This window comes from Tachyglossus aculeatus, unplaced genomic scaffold (genome assembly GCF_015852505.1).
Source record: "Tachyglossus aculeatus isolate mTacAcu1 unplaced genomic scaffold, mTacAcu1.pri scaffold_129_arrow_ctg1, whole genome shotgun sequence".
In the NCBI taxonomy this organism is placed as follows: Eukaryota; Metazoa; Chordata; class Mammalia; order Monotremata; family Tachyglossidae; genus Tachyglossus; species Tachyglossus aculeatus.
Window position 1 is genome coordinate 407,232 of NW_024044857.1, and position 15,492 is coordinate 422,723.

The window sequence follows — 15,492 nt, forward strand, 5'->3', positions numbered from 1 at the left end:
AGTCACTTAACTTCTCTGTTGCCTGAGTTCCCTCATCAGTAAAGCAGGGATTCGATACTTGTTCTCCCTCCTACGAAGACTGTGGTGAGCCCCATGTGGGAACTGATTATCTTGTATCTATCCCAGCGTTTAGTACAGTGCTTGGCATATAATAAGAGCTTTAGAAGTACCATAACTAATTACAATAGAGTAATTAATTGAGACCACTCTCAGGGACGCCTCTGGAGAGTTTCCAGTAACTCTACCTGTCTCGGCTATAAGAGGGAGAGTCAAGCAGAGGTCTACCCATTACATTCCTAGCTTGGGCAGTGGCTAGCGAGTGGAAGGCAATCTGCTACAAGTCAAAACTTCCCTGTGCTGGGACGCAGCAGTATAGGAGAGAGTTGAGGATGGAAACTCTAGTTTACTGCATGGAAGGAGGCAATGGTAAACCACCTCTGCATTTTTACCAGGAAAACTCTACAGATACACTTCCCGAATGATTGCAGTTTGGAGAGCGAGACGTTCTGGGAGAGATGTGTCCGTGGTGTCGCTATGGGTCAGAAACAACACAAGACATAAGACTTCTCTCCCTTCTCTCCTTCTACAGCATAAGCATAAGACAAGACAAGACAATTGAGTGATTAATTACAATAGATAGGATCTCTGCCCACAAGGAGTTTACCGTCTACAGTATCTCTTTCTTTCTCTCTGTCTCTCTAAATCAATCAATCGATGGTGCTTATTGAGCATCTACTGTGTGCAGAGCACTGTACTAAGTTTTTAGGAAAGTATTACTTAGGATGGGGACTGGGTCCAACCTATTAATTTGTATCTACCTCAGAGCTTAGTCCAGTGCTTGGTATATAGTAAGTGTTCAACAAACACCATAATTAATCTCAATACAATAGAGTTGGTAGATGCAATCTCTGTCCACAAGGAGCTTACAGTCTCTCTCTCCCTCTCTCCTTCTCTGTGCCCAATGCCATCCCTTGTGAGGAGAATTTGGAGAGGGTTCCTCGCAGAATTGCCTGGAACTGACATAGGCACAGCAATCAGTCAATGGATGATACTTATCAGGCACATACTCTTTACAGATCACTGTCTTAAATTCTTGTGAGAGTACAATGGAGTTAGAATACATTAATCCCCTCCTTCAAGGAGCCTACAATCTAGTGTGGGAGACAGACATCAAAATAATTACAGCTAAGAGGAGGCCAGAGAAGATAAAGATGTGTCTATGAGTGCAATGTGCTGTGTGAGAGTAACCATGGTAATTGGGGAGGAAATACGTTGGGGAGATGAAAGAATAATCTAGGAACATCTCTTGAAGGAGATATGATTCTAGAAAGATCTTGAAGATGCAGAGAGTGGTGGTCTGCCGGATGTGACAGTGGAGGGTATTCCAAGGAGGGGGAAAGCAAGAGATTGATGGTGAGAAAGATAAGAATGAGGCAGGGTGGCTTGAGAGGAATGAAGCGTGTGAGTTGGAGTACTGTGGGAGAGGAGAGAGTTTAGGGGGAGAGGAAAGAACTAAACTGAGTGCCTTAAAGCCAGTGGTCAGGAGTATCTGCATGCTTATGATTCCTTGAATTTATGCAATCATTCAATCAATCGATCAATCTCCAACTTAGACTGGAAGCCCCTTGTGGGACAGGGATGGTATCCAACTTGATAAAACCTCAGTTCTTAGAATAGTGTTCTGCACATTGTAAGCACTCTATAAATATCATTGATTGGATGAGAGTTGAGGACCTCCATCAAGCGACTCCCCCGCAACCGCTCCAGCCCTTAAGCTGCTTCTCCCCCGCTGCCCGTTCCCAGATGAACACCCCAAAGGGTCACCTGTAGTAGAGTTCAGACCCCATCACCGCCCCCCTCTCTCTCTCTGCCTGCATTTCTCCATTTATAAAATGGGGGTAGTGAGAGGCCCACCCAGGGAGACTCAGATTGATTATGCTGTGGAGACCATGATGGGCAGATTAACTTCCTGCTCGTTCCCTAGGAGACGGTGAAATATCTGAGACCTCCGAATTTCAATTTGCTAGCTCTTCAAGGGTGTAAAGTACTCAAAATTGAAAGGGTGACTCATTATGTTTTATTACCAAGATGTCTTTAGAGATAGTCTCCTGGGAGTCTCAAAGAATGTAAAATAGATACCCAAATTGCCCGAGTGGGCCCTGCAATGGCAATACGGACACTTTCTCTCTCCCCTTCCTCTTCCTCTCCCACTCACCTCTCTCCTGACTCCCGTCACTCTGTTTGTCTCTGCATCGCTCTTTCCCACTTTCTCAATTCTCCCTTACTCTTTCTCCCTCTTCCCCTGCTCATCTCGCTCTTTCTGACTTTGAAAACAAGGTAATTATTATTATTATTCTTATTATGGCATTTATTAAGCACTTACTATCATAGTTATAGTAATCAATCAATGGCATTTATTGAGCACCTAGTATATGCAGAGTACTGTATTAAGTGTTTGGGAAAGTACAAGACAACAGAGTTGATAGATCGGATTCCTGATGATTCCTGAGGGATGAATCATCAGGAGGAAGCGTGGCCCAGTGGAAAGAGCACTGGCCTGCGAATCATTGAAACTACACTCCAGTCCTGTTCTGCCACTTGCCTAGTCTGTGAATTTGGGCAAGTCACTTCACTTCTCTGTGCCTCAGGTACCTCTTCTGTCAAATGGGGATTCAGTACCTGCTTTCCTTCCTACTTAGATTGTGGGACCCATGTGCAACCTGATCATCTTGTATTTTCATACAGTGCTTGGCACATAGTAAGCGCTTAACAAATACCACAGTTATTAGTATCACCATTACTACTACCATTACTACTACTTCTATCACCACCATTACTACTACTACTGTTGCATTGTCCTTTTCCAAGCACTTAGTACAGTCGGCGCACAGAAGAAGTGCTCAATAAATACCATTGATTGATTACTTTGACTATCATGACTACTGCCACTATTACTATTGCTGCTACTGTTACTACTATTGTTACTAGTACTACAGCTACTACTACTATTTTTACTGCTGCTACCATGGCTAATACGATTACTACTGCTATTATTACTAATACCACTCCTACTATTAATAATAGGAGTAGTAGAGAATCAGCGTGGCTTAGTGGAAAGAGCATGGGCTTCGGAGTCAGAGGTCGTGGGTTGTAATCCTGACTCTGTCACTTGTCAGCTGTGTAACTTTGGACAAGTCACTTCACTTCTCTGGGCCTCAGTTACCTCACCTTTCAAATGGAGATTAAGACTGTGAGCCCCATGTGGGACAACCTTATTACCCTGTATCTACCCCAGCACTTAGAACAGTGCTTGGCACATAATGGCTTAGAAAATGCCATTATTACTATTATTATTATTACTACTGATGTCATTATTACTACTATTACAGCTACTACTACTATTACTACTGCTGCTACCATGACTACTACTGCTATAACTAATAATAATGATGGCATTTATTAAGCATTTACTATGTGCAAAACACTGTTCTAAGCGCTGGGGAGGTTACAAGGTGATCAGGGTGTCCCACGGGGGCCTCAAATTCTTAATCCTCATTTTACAGATGAGGTACTTGAGGCACAGAGAAGTAAAGTGACTTGCCCAAAGTCACATAGCTGACAATTGGCAGAGTCGGGATTTGAACCCACGACCTCTGACTCCAAAGCCCGTGCTCTTTTCCACTGAGCCACGCTACTTCTCTACTACTACTACTACTACTACTACTACTACTACTACTACTACTACTACTACTACTACTACTACTACTACTACTACTACTACTACTACTACTACTTTTAGTACTATTGCTTCTGCTGCTGATATTACTTCTACTAATAATAATTGTAGAATTTGTTAAGCACTTACTATGTGTCAGGCACTGTACTAAGCCCTGGGGTGGTTTAAAGCAAATTGGATTGTACACAGTCTCGGTCCCATGTGGGGTTCACAGTGTCAACCCCCATTATACAGATGAGGTAACTGAGGCACAGAGAAGTGAAGTGACTCGCCATTGCCCAAGATCATACAGCAGACAAGTAGTGGAGCAGGGATTAGAACACTTGACCTTCTGACTCCCAGGCCAGTGCTCTATCTACTACACTAAAATACTCTTCCTCCTCCTCCTCCTCCTCTTCTTTCTACTATCAATCAATCAATCGTATTTATTGAGCGCTTACTGTGTGCAGAGCACTGTACTAAGCGCTTGGGAAGTACAAGTTGGCAACATATAGAGATAGTCCCTACCCAACAGTGGGCTCACAGTCTAAAAGGGGGAGACGGAGAACAAAACCAAAGATATTAACAAAATAAAATAAATAGAATAGATATGTACAAGTAAAATAAATAAATAAATAAATAAATAAATAAATATTACCACCACTACTACTACTGTTATTACTACTACTACTACCATTATGGCTACTCATGCCCCATCCCACTTTCAGTCACTCTCTGTGTTTGGTTATTCTGAACATATCATCTTCGTGGAAACCTAACCTATGAGGGTCTATCTTCCCTCAAGGAGTCCCACCTACAAGTCCTAGAACTTTGTTGAAGCCAAACAAGGCACAATGTAAAGATGCTTTACCAACTCAACCTTGAAATAATCAAGACCAGTTTGGGTGGGAGGGTCCAGCAGATACAGCTGGCATTCATTCATTCATTAAATCATATTTATTGAACACTTACTGTGTACAGAGCACTGTACTAAGTCATTGGAAAGTACAATTCGGCAACAAATAGGGACAATCCCTACCCAACAACGGCCTCACAGTCTAGAAGAGGGAAGACAGACAACAAAACAAAAAAAAACCCCAAGTAAACAGGCATAAATAGCATTAATATAAATAAATAGAATTATAGATTTATACACATTATTAATAAAATAAATACAATGATAAATAGGCACATATGCACACAAGTGCTTTGGGGCAGGGAGGGGGCTAGAGAATAGGGAGCGAGTCGGGGTGATGGGGAGGGGAGGAGGAGCAGAGGAAAAGGGGGACTCAGTCTGGGAAGGCCTCCTGGAGGAACTGAGCTTTCAGTAGGGCTTTGAAGGGGGAATTGTGCTAGTTTGGCAAATGTGAGGAAGGAGGGCATTCCAGGCAAGAGGTAGGATGTGTGCCAGGGGTTGACGGTGGGACAGGCGAGAACGAGGAACAGTGAGGAGGTTAGCGGCAGAGGAGCGGAGTGTGCAGGCTGGGCTGTAGAAGGAGAGACGCGAGTGGGTTGTTTGTCTATTGATTTCTATAATTTTCTCAGACAGCCTCCAGGAATCTGGGACAGGCTCAGCTAAACCGGGATATCCAAGTGGCTGAGAGGTGAGAATGTCTGTTGACTCCACTCTTTGAACAAGATGCTCCCATGAATTCCAGCTCTAAAGTTAGGGAACCACTGAATTAGACTGTAGGGCCTGGAAGGAAGGAAGGGTATTATCATGTCTGTGAGTATTCAGAGCCCAGAAGAGCGTCTTGTATATGCTGGTTACTGATGATGCTTGAGGAGCAGTGTGGCCTAATGGATAGAACCCGGGCCTTGTAGTCAGAGGACCTGAGTTCTAAGTCTGACTCGTCTACATACCTGCTGTATGACCTTGGGCATGTGGCTTAACCTCCCTATGCCTCAGTTCCCTCATCTGCCAAATGGGGATTCAATCACTGTTCTCCCTCCTAGTTAGACTGTGAGTCCCATTTGGGACCTGCTCATCTCGTATCTACTCCAGCGCTTAGTATAGTGGTTGGTACATAGGAAGTTCTTAACAAATGCCACTATTATGACTACTGTCTTCCCCCCTTGTAGACTATGAGCCGTATTGGGCAGGGATTGTCTCTGTTGTTGAACTGTACTTTCTCTAACTTGTTAACTAACTTGTCTCTACCCCAGATCCTGCGCCCCCTTCTCTCTCTATCACACACACACACACACACACACACACACACACACGCGCGCGCGTGCGCGCATGCGCCAAAACCAAATGCATCATAGTGTGTCCCCCAGGCCCAGCCCCAACCCCAGTGTGCTGCCCGCAGCGGTTCCTGAAGCCACCGCCGTTGCAGGACACCTCAAACCTCCTCCCTATCGCAGCTTGGTATGGATCTTAGTGACCCGTGTTTCCCCAGCGCCTTGGTATTTTGGGGGGGCCTGCTCCCCGCCCCCATCCCCCCAAGGCTCTGAGAGGGAGGGGCAGGGCAGGAGGTGGAGACCAATGGACAGTTGGAGGAGGGAACGAGAGTGGTGAACGGGGACCATTGGGCAACTAGGGATGCCTTCAACTGCCCAGGAGAAAACACGGAACCCGATGGACAGCGCGACAACTGTTGAGGGTTCGCTCTTGTGGGAGCATCTTCGGGAGGGCCAAGGGAAGCTTCCTGTGTCCGCTCGGAGCGGGCTTAGGCAAATGAAGGGCTGTGATCAAACCCAGCCCGTGGAAGCGGCCCGCACTGAGTCCGTGGGCCCGGACCCGCTCGGTGCCTGGACCGGCAGGGATATGTGCTAAACCCAAGGCGGGAGGGAGTAGGATTAAAAGAGCCGCACTGGGAGCGAGTTGTGGGTGGGCAAGAAGGAAGGCTCTTTGTGCCCAAAGCTCCACCTCGCCGGGAGTGGTATCGAGGATGTAACAAACACCACGGTGACTAGAATTAGGAATGGGAAAACGGGCTGAACAACCGCCTTCCACGCTCCGCTCCCCGACCACCAGCACCGCCGTAGAGCACGACGGGAGTGGTAGTTCATTCGGCCGAGGCGACAGCTGTCCAGAGCGAGCATCAGACTACGGCTCCCAGAAGGCTTTGTGCCCCGAGCCCCAACGGCTACCCTCCCCCTTCCCCTGGCGATCCTGACTGATTGGCAGGGTCGGTGCCTGGGCCGGGGACGTCAGTCCCCACATTATTGCAGGGGTGTTAGTTCAACGATTACTCTTGACCTATTGCTGGGGTGGGTACCCTAGGAACAGAGCAGAGGCAGCCTGCCTCCCACACGGAGCTCCCACACTGAGAAATAGGGAGAATGGGTAGTTCAGTCCCAATTTTCACAGATGAGGCAGCTGAGGCACAGAGCAACCAAAGAGTCTTTGCCCAAGGGCACATGGCACGAAAACGGCGGAGCCAGGGCTAAGACCCAGGTCACCGAACTCTCAGCCCTCTGCACTTTACACCGGCTTCGCTGTTCCTTGAGTGTTGTGCAGGGTCGTTGGGCCGGCGGCAGGGCCGTGGGAATCCAGACGAGCCGGTCGAGGCCAGAGTAATCAGGGCAGCTGCCTTCTAGTGGCAACTCCGCCGTTTGACGTCAGTGCTCAACTGATGCATCAGTACTTTAGGACTTCTTCATCCTCTCCGACCTCCTCCTCCCATCTTCATCGTCATCGTCAAGTTCCTTCGGACAAGGACCATGTCTACTCTGGCCCGCCGGACTTCCAAGGAGACATGTGCAAAGCAGATCGCCTTCTCTTCCCCCTCAAACCCTTCCCTGGCACCTGGGTTTTCTTTTTCCTTTTAATTTGAATTTTCTTATTTTCTTATTTTTCTTTATTCTTTATTGTTTGTTGATAAGCCTCCCTTTAACAGATGAGGTAACTGAGGCCCAGACAATTCATTCATTCCTTCAATTGCGTTTATTGAGCACTTACTCTGCGCAAAACACAGTCCTAAGCGCTTGGGAGAGTACACTATAACAATAAACAGACACATTCCCTGCCCACATTGAGGTCACAGTCTTGAGGGGGAGGCAGACATCAACTTAGAAAAACGGGGAAAGAAAGAAATGAATAAATAACTAAATTTCAAGCCCACACAGTCGAGGTTGGGCAGAGCCAAGATTAGTGTCACTGTCCTTCTGACTTCCAGGCCCGTGCTCTATCCCCTAGTTCACACTGTTTCTCTTTCCCATCACAGTAGACAATGCCACGTTTCTTCCTGTGTCACAAGCCTGAATCCTTAGTGTTGTCCTTGACTCAATCAATCCACCAATCCATCGTGTTGATTGAGCGCTTCCTGTGGACGCTCTGTACTGAGCATACTGGCCTGCAGAGTACAGCACTGTACTGTACTGTACTGAGTGCTTGGGGGAGTACAACAGGGGCGCATTCCCTGACTGCAACGAGCTATCAGGAAACAGACACCTATAGAAAGAAATTCAGTACGGATATATACAGAGGGGCTGGGGGGATGGAGGGGTTCAGCGTACCTCAGCCCGGGCGCGACATCGCCCTTTGCTATAACCCTAATATTAACCTTGTCCTAACTCTGACCCTTTCTCTAATCCTAACACTTCCACTAGCCCTAGACATAGCCATAGCACTGACAGTAACCCTAGTCCACACCCTGACTTTAACCCTAAACATAACCCAGTCCTAGCCCTAACAGAAAATCTAATCCCAGCCATTTCGCTCGCCCTAGCCCTTACCCTAACCTTAAACCTAAGCCTAACCTGGACCCTAGCCGTAGCCCTAACCTGAACACTACCCCTAAACCCGATCCAAACTCTAACTATAACCTTAACTCTAAACCCAGCTCTAACTTAACAGAGAAGCAGCGTGGCTCCGTGGAAAGAGCACGGGCTTTGGAGTCAGAGGCCATGGGTTCTAATCCCAGCTCCGCCACATGTCTGCTGTGTGATCTTGGGTAAGTCACTTAACTTGTCTGGGCCTCAGTTCCCTCATCTGTAAAATGGGGACTAAGACTGTAAGCCCCACGTGGGAAAACCTGATCACCTTGTATCGCCCCCCCCCAGGGCTTAGAATAGTGCTTTGCACAAAGTAAGCGCTTAACAAATGCCATCATTATTATTATAATTCACCCTACTCCTCCCCCTAGGCCTAGCCCTGAAACTCATTCTAACCACAACCCTAACATCAGCCAAAGCCCTAGGCCCAACCCTAACTCTATTGCTAAACCTAAGCCTAAACCTAACCCTAATGCTAGCCCTAGCCATAGCCCTAAACCCTAACCCTCAAACCCTAATCCTAACCTTCAAAGTAATTATGGTATTTTGTGAGCACTTACCATGTGCCGAGCACTGTTCTAAGCGCTGGGAGAGATACAAGGCAATCAGTTTGTTCCAAGTGGAGCTCACTCTCTTAATCCCCATTTTTCAGATGAGGTAACTGAGGCACAGAGAAGTTAAGTGTCTTGCCTAAGGTCCCAGAGCAGACAAGTGGCAGAGCCGGGATTAGAATCCGCGTCCTCTGACCCTCAAGTCCATGGCTTGCCACTAAGCCACTTGACTTCTTTGCAACCCTTGGCCTAGCCTTAACCTTAACATTTACCCTAGGCTTTACTCTAAACCAGCCCTAGGACTGGCCCTTACAGCAACTGGAACCGGAGCCTTAACCTTAACCCTAACTCTATCCCTATCCCTAGCCCTAACCCTACCCTTAAACCTAACCCTTACCCTAGCCCAGATTCTAACTGTACCACTAGCCCTAGCCCTGAATCTAAACTTGGTCCTCATCCTAACCCTAACCTTAAATGTAAACCTAAACCTAACGCCAACTGAAACCATAATCCTAACCCTAACCCCATATGTAAACCTAAACCGAACCCCAGCCTTGACGATTCTTCCAATCGTATTTATTGAACGCTTACTGTGTACAGAGAACTGAACTAAGTGCTTGGAAAGTACAGTTCAGCAACAGAGAGAGACAGTCCCTACCCAACAATGGGCTCACAGTCCAGAGGGGGGAGACAGACATCAAAACAAAACAAATAGACAGGTGTCAATACCATCGGAATAGAAAAACAGAATCATAGATATATACCCATCATTAACAGAATAAACAGAGTAATAAATATGTACAAATATACACAAGTGCTGTGGGGAGGAGAAGAGGGTAGAGCAGAGGGAGGGAGTGGGGGAGATCGGTAGGGGAGGAGAAGCAGAGGAAAAGGAGGGGGCTCAGCCTGGGAAGGCCTCCGGGAGGAGGTGAGCTCTCAGAAGTGCTGTAAAGGGAGGAAGAGAGCTAGTTTGGCAGATGTGTGGAGGGAGGGCATTCCAGACCAATGGTAGGACGTGGACCAGGGGTCGAAGGCGGGACAGGCAAGAATGAGGCACAGTGAGGAGATAAGTGGCAGAGGAGCAGAGTGTACAGGCTGGGCAGGAGAGAAGGGAGGTGAGGTAGGAGAGGGCACGGTGATGGAGAGCTTAGAAGCCAATAGTGAGGAGTTTTTGTTTCATGCGAAGGTTGATAGGCAACCACTGGAGATTTTTGAAAAGGGTAGTGACATGCCCAGAGCGTTTCTGTAGAAAGATAGTCCGTGCAGCAGACTGAAGGTGGGAGAGACAGGAGGATGGGACATTAGAAAGGATGCTGATGCAGTAATCCAATCGAGAAAGGATGAGAGATTGAACCAACAAGGTAGTTTGAATGGAGAGGAAAGGATGCATCTTGGGGATGCTGTGAAGGTGAGACTGACATATTTTGTTGACGAATTGGATGTGTGGAATGAATAAGAGAGCAGAGTCAAGTATGACACCAAGATTGCGGGCTCGTGAGATGGGGAGGATGGTAATGCTTTCCACAGTGACAGAAATGTCCGGGAGCGGACAGTGTGTGGGAGGGAAGATAAGGAACTCAGTAAATGCTGAGCTTTACGTAGCGATGGACATCCAGGTGGAGATATCCTGAAGGCAGGAGGATACGAGCCTGGAGGGATGGAGAGAGAACAGGGGAGGAGATGTAGACTTGGGTGTCATCAGCATAGAGATGATAGTTGAAGCCGTGGGAGCGAGTGAGTTCACGAAGGAAGTGAGTACTGATGGAGAACAGAAGGGGACCAAGAACTGACCCTTGAGGAACCCCTACAGTAAGGAGATGGGAGTGGGAGGAGGAGCCCATGAATCAGCCTGATAATTTATGGCCAGAGAGAAAAGAGGAGAACCAGGTGAGGACCAAGTCCGTGAAGTCAAGGTTGGATAATGGGTAGAGGAGAAGGGGATGGTCCACAGTGTCAAAGGCAGCTGAGAGGTCGAGGGAGATTAGGATAGAGTAGGATAATAATCCTAATCTTAACCTTTACCCTGACCCTAGCACTAGCCATGACCGGACCCCGAACCCTCACCATACCCATAGCCCTAGTGCTAAGGCTAGCCCCAACCCAAACCTAAACAAACCCTTACTCTAACCTTATACCTAACCCTAATCCTAACCCTTTCCCTTGTCCTAGCCCTCACACAAACACCGTTTCTAACTCTTGGGTGGTTCACCCTCACCCTAACCCTTAGCGAGGCCCAAACCCTAACTCTGAACCTTAACCCTAGACCAAGGCCTAGTCTTTTTGCTACCCTAACCCTAGCCCCAACCTTAACCCTTTCCTTAAAATTACTTCTATCCCTAAACTGCACCCTATCACCATCTCTAACCTTAATAATAATAATAATAATAATAATAATAATAATAATAATGGCATTTATTAAGCGCTTACTATGTGCAAAGCACTGTTCTAAGCACTGGGGAGGATACAAGGTGATCAGGTTGTCCCTCGGGGGGCTCACAGTCTTCTTCCCCATTTCACAGATGAGGGAACTGAGGCACAGAGAAGTGTAACCTTCATTTTACCGATTGAAAATGCTGGGGAGCCTCTTTCAGTTTCTTTTTCATAATCTCCAGCGTCCCCTGGTAAGACTGATCGTAACCGCCGGGCCCTGGAATGATCGACGTAAGCGTCTTAAAACGCACCTCTCTGTTCTGCAGTCTCACGCAACCTTTAATTTTGTTCTGCGCTTCTGGAATGTCATAGTGACCCGGTCCCGGAGAAGCATCCTCAGGGTGACGGACCCCGAAGCCACTTTCTCGGATGGCCAACGAAAGAAACGGAGCATAGCCGCCTGTCCTGTGCTCCTTGGGGAAAGGCACCTGGTAGGCTCCGGGACCCACGTGGGCCTCGGTGCCGCGGCGTTCGGCCCAGCTGAGCACCCGAGGAGTCCGATCGTACATCGCCCTCAGACCGGCGCCCTGCTCTCGGGGGCGGAGGGAGGCGAGCGGGCCGCGCAAGTTGGAGGAGAGACAGAGCGCATGCCCTGTCCTCACCTAGTCCTAGGCCTAACCCTAACTGTCGCCCCAGGCCTAACCTGAGGCCAATCATGAACTCTAACCCTAAGCACAAACCTAATTCCAACTCGAACCCTGAACTTAACCCAAGCCCTAACCCTTACCCTAAACTTCGGCCTAGCTGAACGCCTCGATCTAACCCTAAAGCTCACCTTAATGATACCCCAGTCCTTAGGCCTGTCCCTCGTTCTCAAACGTAACGCTAAACATACCCCTAGTCCTACCCAAACCCTAGATTTTACACTCAACCTACTCCGAGGCCTAACCCTGGCCCTAACCCAAACTCTCCGTCCTATGTCCAACCCTCTCTGTAAACCTAACTCAAGCCCTAGCCGTAAACCTGACCTTAACCGGAAGGTTAAACCTAACCCTAATTTATAGGCAATTTGAGCAGCCTCCCAACTAACCCCTCAACCACAGCTTATGCTGGAGGGAAAGATAAGATGATCGACAACGGGGTGCTACCATCTCAACTCCCATCTCCCATCCCATCGCTGCTCCCAGAAGCAGCGTGGCTAGCAGAAGCAGCGTGGCTCAGTGGAAAGAGAATGGGCTTTGGAGTCAGAGGTCATGGGTTCAAATCCCGACTCCGCCACTTGTCAGCTGTGTGACTTTGGGCAAGTCTCTTCACTTCTCTGGACCTCGGTTCCCTCATCTGTAAAATGGGAGTGAAGACTGTGAGCCCCACGTGGGACAACCTGATCACCTTGTAACCTCCCCTGCGCTTAGAACAGTGCTTTGCACATAGTAAGCTCTTAATAAATGCTATTATTATTATTATTATTATCTCTGCGTGGATGCCTCCCCCGTCGACCTCTCCTGCTCTGGCCTCTCTCCATGTCCTCAAACTAACATTTCCTCCTGCCTTCAGCTCCTCTCCACTCCTCTGTCCCTCCTCAATTCAAATTCAACATTTTGACAACAGACCTCCTCGTCATCCCACCCAAACCCTCTCTTCCCCTCGACTCTCCTGGCCCTGTCAGCAATCTTGCCACCTTCCCCCTGTGTCATATACCTGGAATCTTGCCATCATCCTCGACCCATCGTTCTTATTCAAACCGCATAGAAAGTCTCTTGCTTATTCCTGTCGGTTCTACCCTCACAACATCGCTGGAATTCTCCCCCTTGCCTCACAATCAGGTGTCCTCAGACTATGAGCCCCAGGTGGGACCGGAATTCTACCCAAAGTGACTAAATTGTCTGAACCCCAGAACTAGCGCCCCCTTCTCTCTCTCTCTCTCCCTCTCTCTCTTTCTCTCTCTCTCTTTCTCTCTCTCTCTCTCTCTCTCTCTCTCTCTCTCTCTCTCTCACACACACACACACACACAGAGGCCAAAACCAAAGATGTCACAGAGCGTCCCCAAGGCCCAGCTCCAGGCAGCTCTGCCTGTCTATCGTTTGTCTGACACTCTCACAATGCAGGGCCTGCCTGGCCCCAGATGCTCTTGTGTTAGAGATGCAGTATTGTCTAGTTGATGGAGCCCGGGCCTGGTAGTCAGGAGGCCCTGGGTTCTAATCATGCCTCTGTCACTTGTCTGTTATAGGACTTTGGGAAAATCACTTAACACCTCTGTGCCTCCATTTCCTCGTCTGTAAAATGGGAATTTAATTCGTATTCACAGGTGGGATAGGGACTGAGTCGAACCTGATTACCTTATAATTACTCCAGTTCATAGACCAATGCTTAACACATTCTAAGTGCTTAACAAGTACCATAATTACTATCGCACAATGCCCTTGATGTTAAAGGTCCCATGAGGAACTTGGGGCCCAAGCCTCTTTAGCCTTTCTACTCACACCCTACTTTGAGTCGACTCACTTGGGTCACATCCTCTCTCTCTGTCTTAGAGTTTCCAGGTTGAAGAATTAGTTCATCTTAACTCTGGGCTCTTCACGTAAGCACCACTTTCAGCCCCTTCTGTAACGTGGCCTAGTGGAAAGAGCACAGGCTTGTCGTCAAGGGAATTGGGCTCTATTCCTGGTTCTGCCACTGGCCTGCTGGGAGACCTTGGGGAAGTCGTTGAATATTGCTCTATCTATGTTTCCTCATCTGCAAAATGGAGCTAAGACATCTGTTCTCCCCCTTTCTTAACTGGGCCTCTTGGGTGCCTCAAGGACTGGGTCAGGTGTGACTTTTTCAAAAAAAAAATGATACTTTTTAGTGCTTACTACGTGCCAAAGACAGTACTAAGTGCTGGGCTAGTTACAAGATAGTAGGGTCCTACATGGGGCTCACAGTCTAACTAGGAGGGAGGCCAATTATTGAATTTCATTTTACTTAGTCAGGCAGTCAGTCGCATCTATTGAGCACTTACTGTGTGCAGAGCACCGTATTAAGTGCTGGGGAGAGTACCCTAAAACAATAACCGGACATATTCCTTGCTTGAAATGAGTTTACAGCCTGGAAGGGGAGACAGACATTAATATAAATTCATTCATTCATTCATTCAATCGTATTTATTGAGCGCTTACTATGTGCAGATCACTGTACTAAGCACCTTGGAAGTACAAGTTGACAACATATAGAGAAGGTCCCCACCCCACAGCGGGCTCACGGTCTAGAAGGGGGAGACAGAAAACAAATAAAAAAATATTAACAAAATAAAATGAATAGAATAAATATGTATAAAATAAAATAAATGAAGAAATAGAGTTATAAATGCGTACAAACATATATACATATATACAGGTGCTGTGGGGAGGGGAACGAGGTAAGGCGGGCGGGATGGGGAAGGGGAGGAGGGGGAGAGGAAGGAGGGGGCTCAGTCTGGGAAGGCCTGCTAGAGAAGGGGAGCTCTCAGGAGGGCTTTGAGGGGAGGAAGAGAGCTATCTTGCGGATGCGCGGAGGGAGGGCATTCTAGGCCAGGGGGAGGACGTGGGCCAGGGGTCGATGGTGGGACAGGCGAGAACGAGGCGCGGTGAGGTAATTAGCGGCAGAGGAGCGGAGGGTGCGGGCTGGGCTGTAGAAGGAGAGAAGAGAGGTGAGGTAGGAGGGGGCGAGGTGATGGAGAGCCTTGAAGCCGAGGGTGAGGAATTTTTGCCTGATGCGTAGGTTGATTGGTAACCACTGGAGATTTTTGAGGAGGAGAGTAACATGCCCAGAGCGTTTCTGTACAAAGACGATCCGGGCAGCGGCGTGAAGTAGGGATTGAAGTGGGGAGAAACAGGAGGATGGGAGATCGGAGAGGAGGCTGATGCAGTAATCCAGACGGTATAGGAGGAGAGCTTGAACGAACGGCATAGCGGTTTGGATGGAGTGAAACCCCTACAGTAAGGGGATGGGAGGGGGAGGAGGAGCCAGCAAAAGACACTGAGAATGAACGGCCGGAGAGATAAGAGGAGAACCAGGTGAGGACCGAGTCTGTGAAGCCAAGGTTGGATAGCGTGTTGAGGAGAAAGGGGTGGTCCACAGTGTCGAAGGCAGCTGAGAGGTCGAGGAGGATTAGGATAG

General features: G+C 48.1%; 1 non-coding gene across 1 annotated transcript; it reads left to right on the forward strand.

Moving 5' to 3' along the window:
• The first annotated feature begins 203 nt into the window (after positions 1 to 203).
• Positions 204 to 342, forward strand: LOC119922874. Its single transcript, XR_005448733.1, has one exon. It is a non-coding gene; the product is annotated as a small nucleolar RNA SNORA7 (small nucleolar RNA).
• Positions 343 to 15,492: the final 15,150 nt, after the last annotated feature.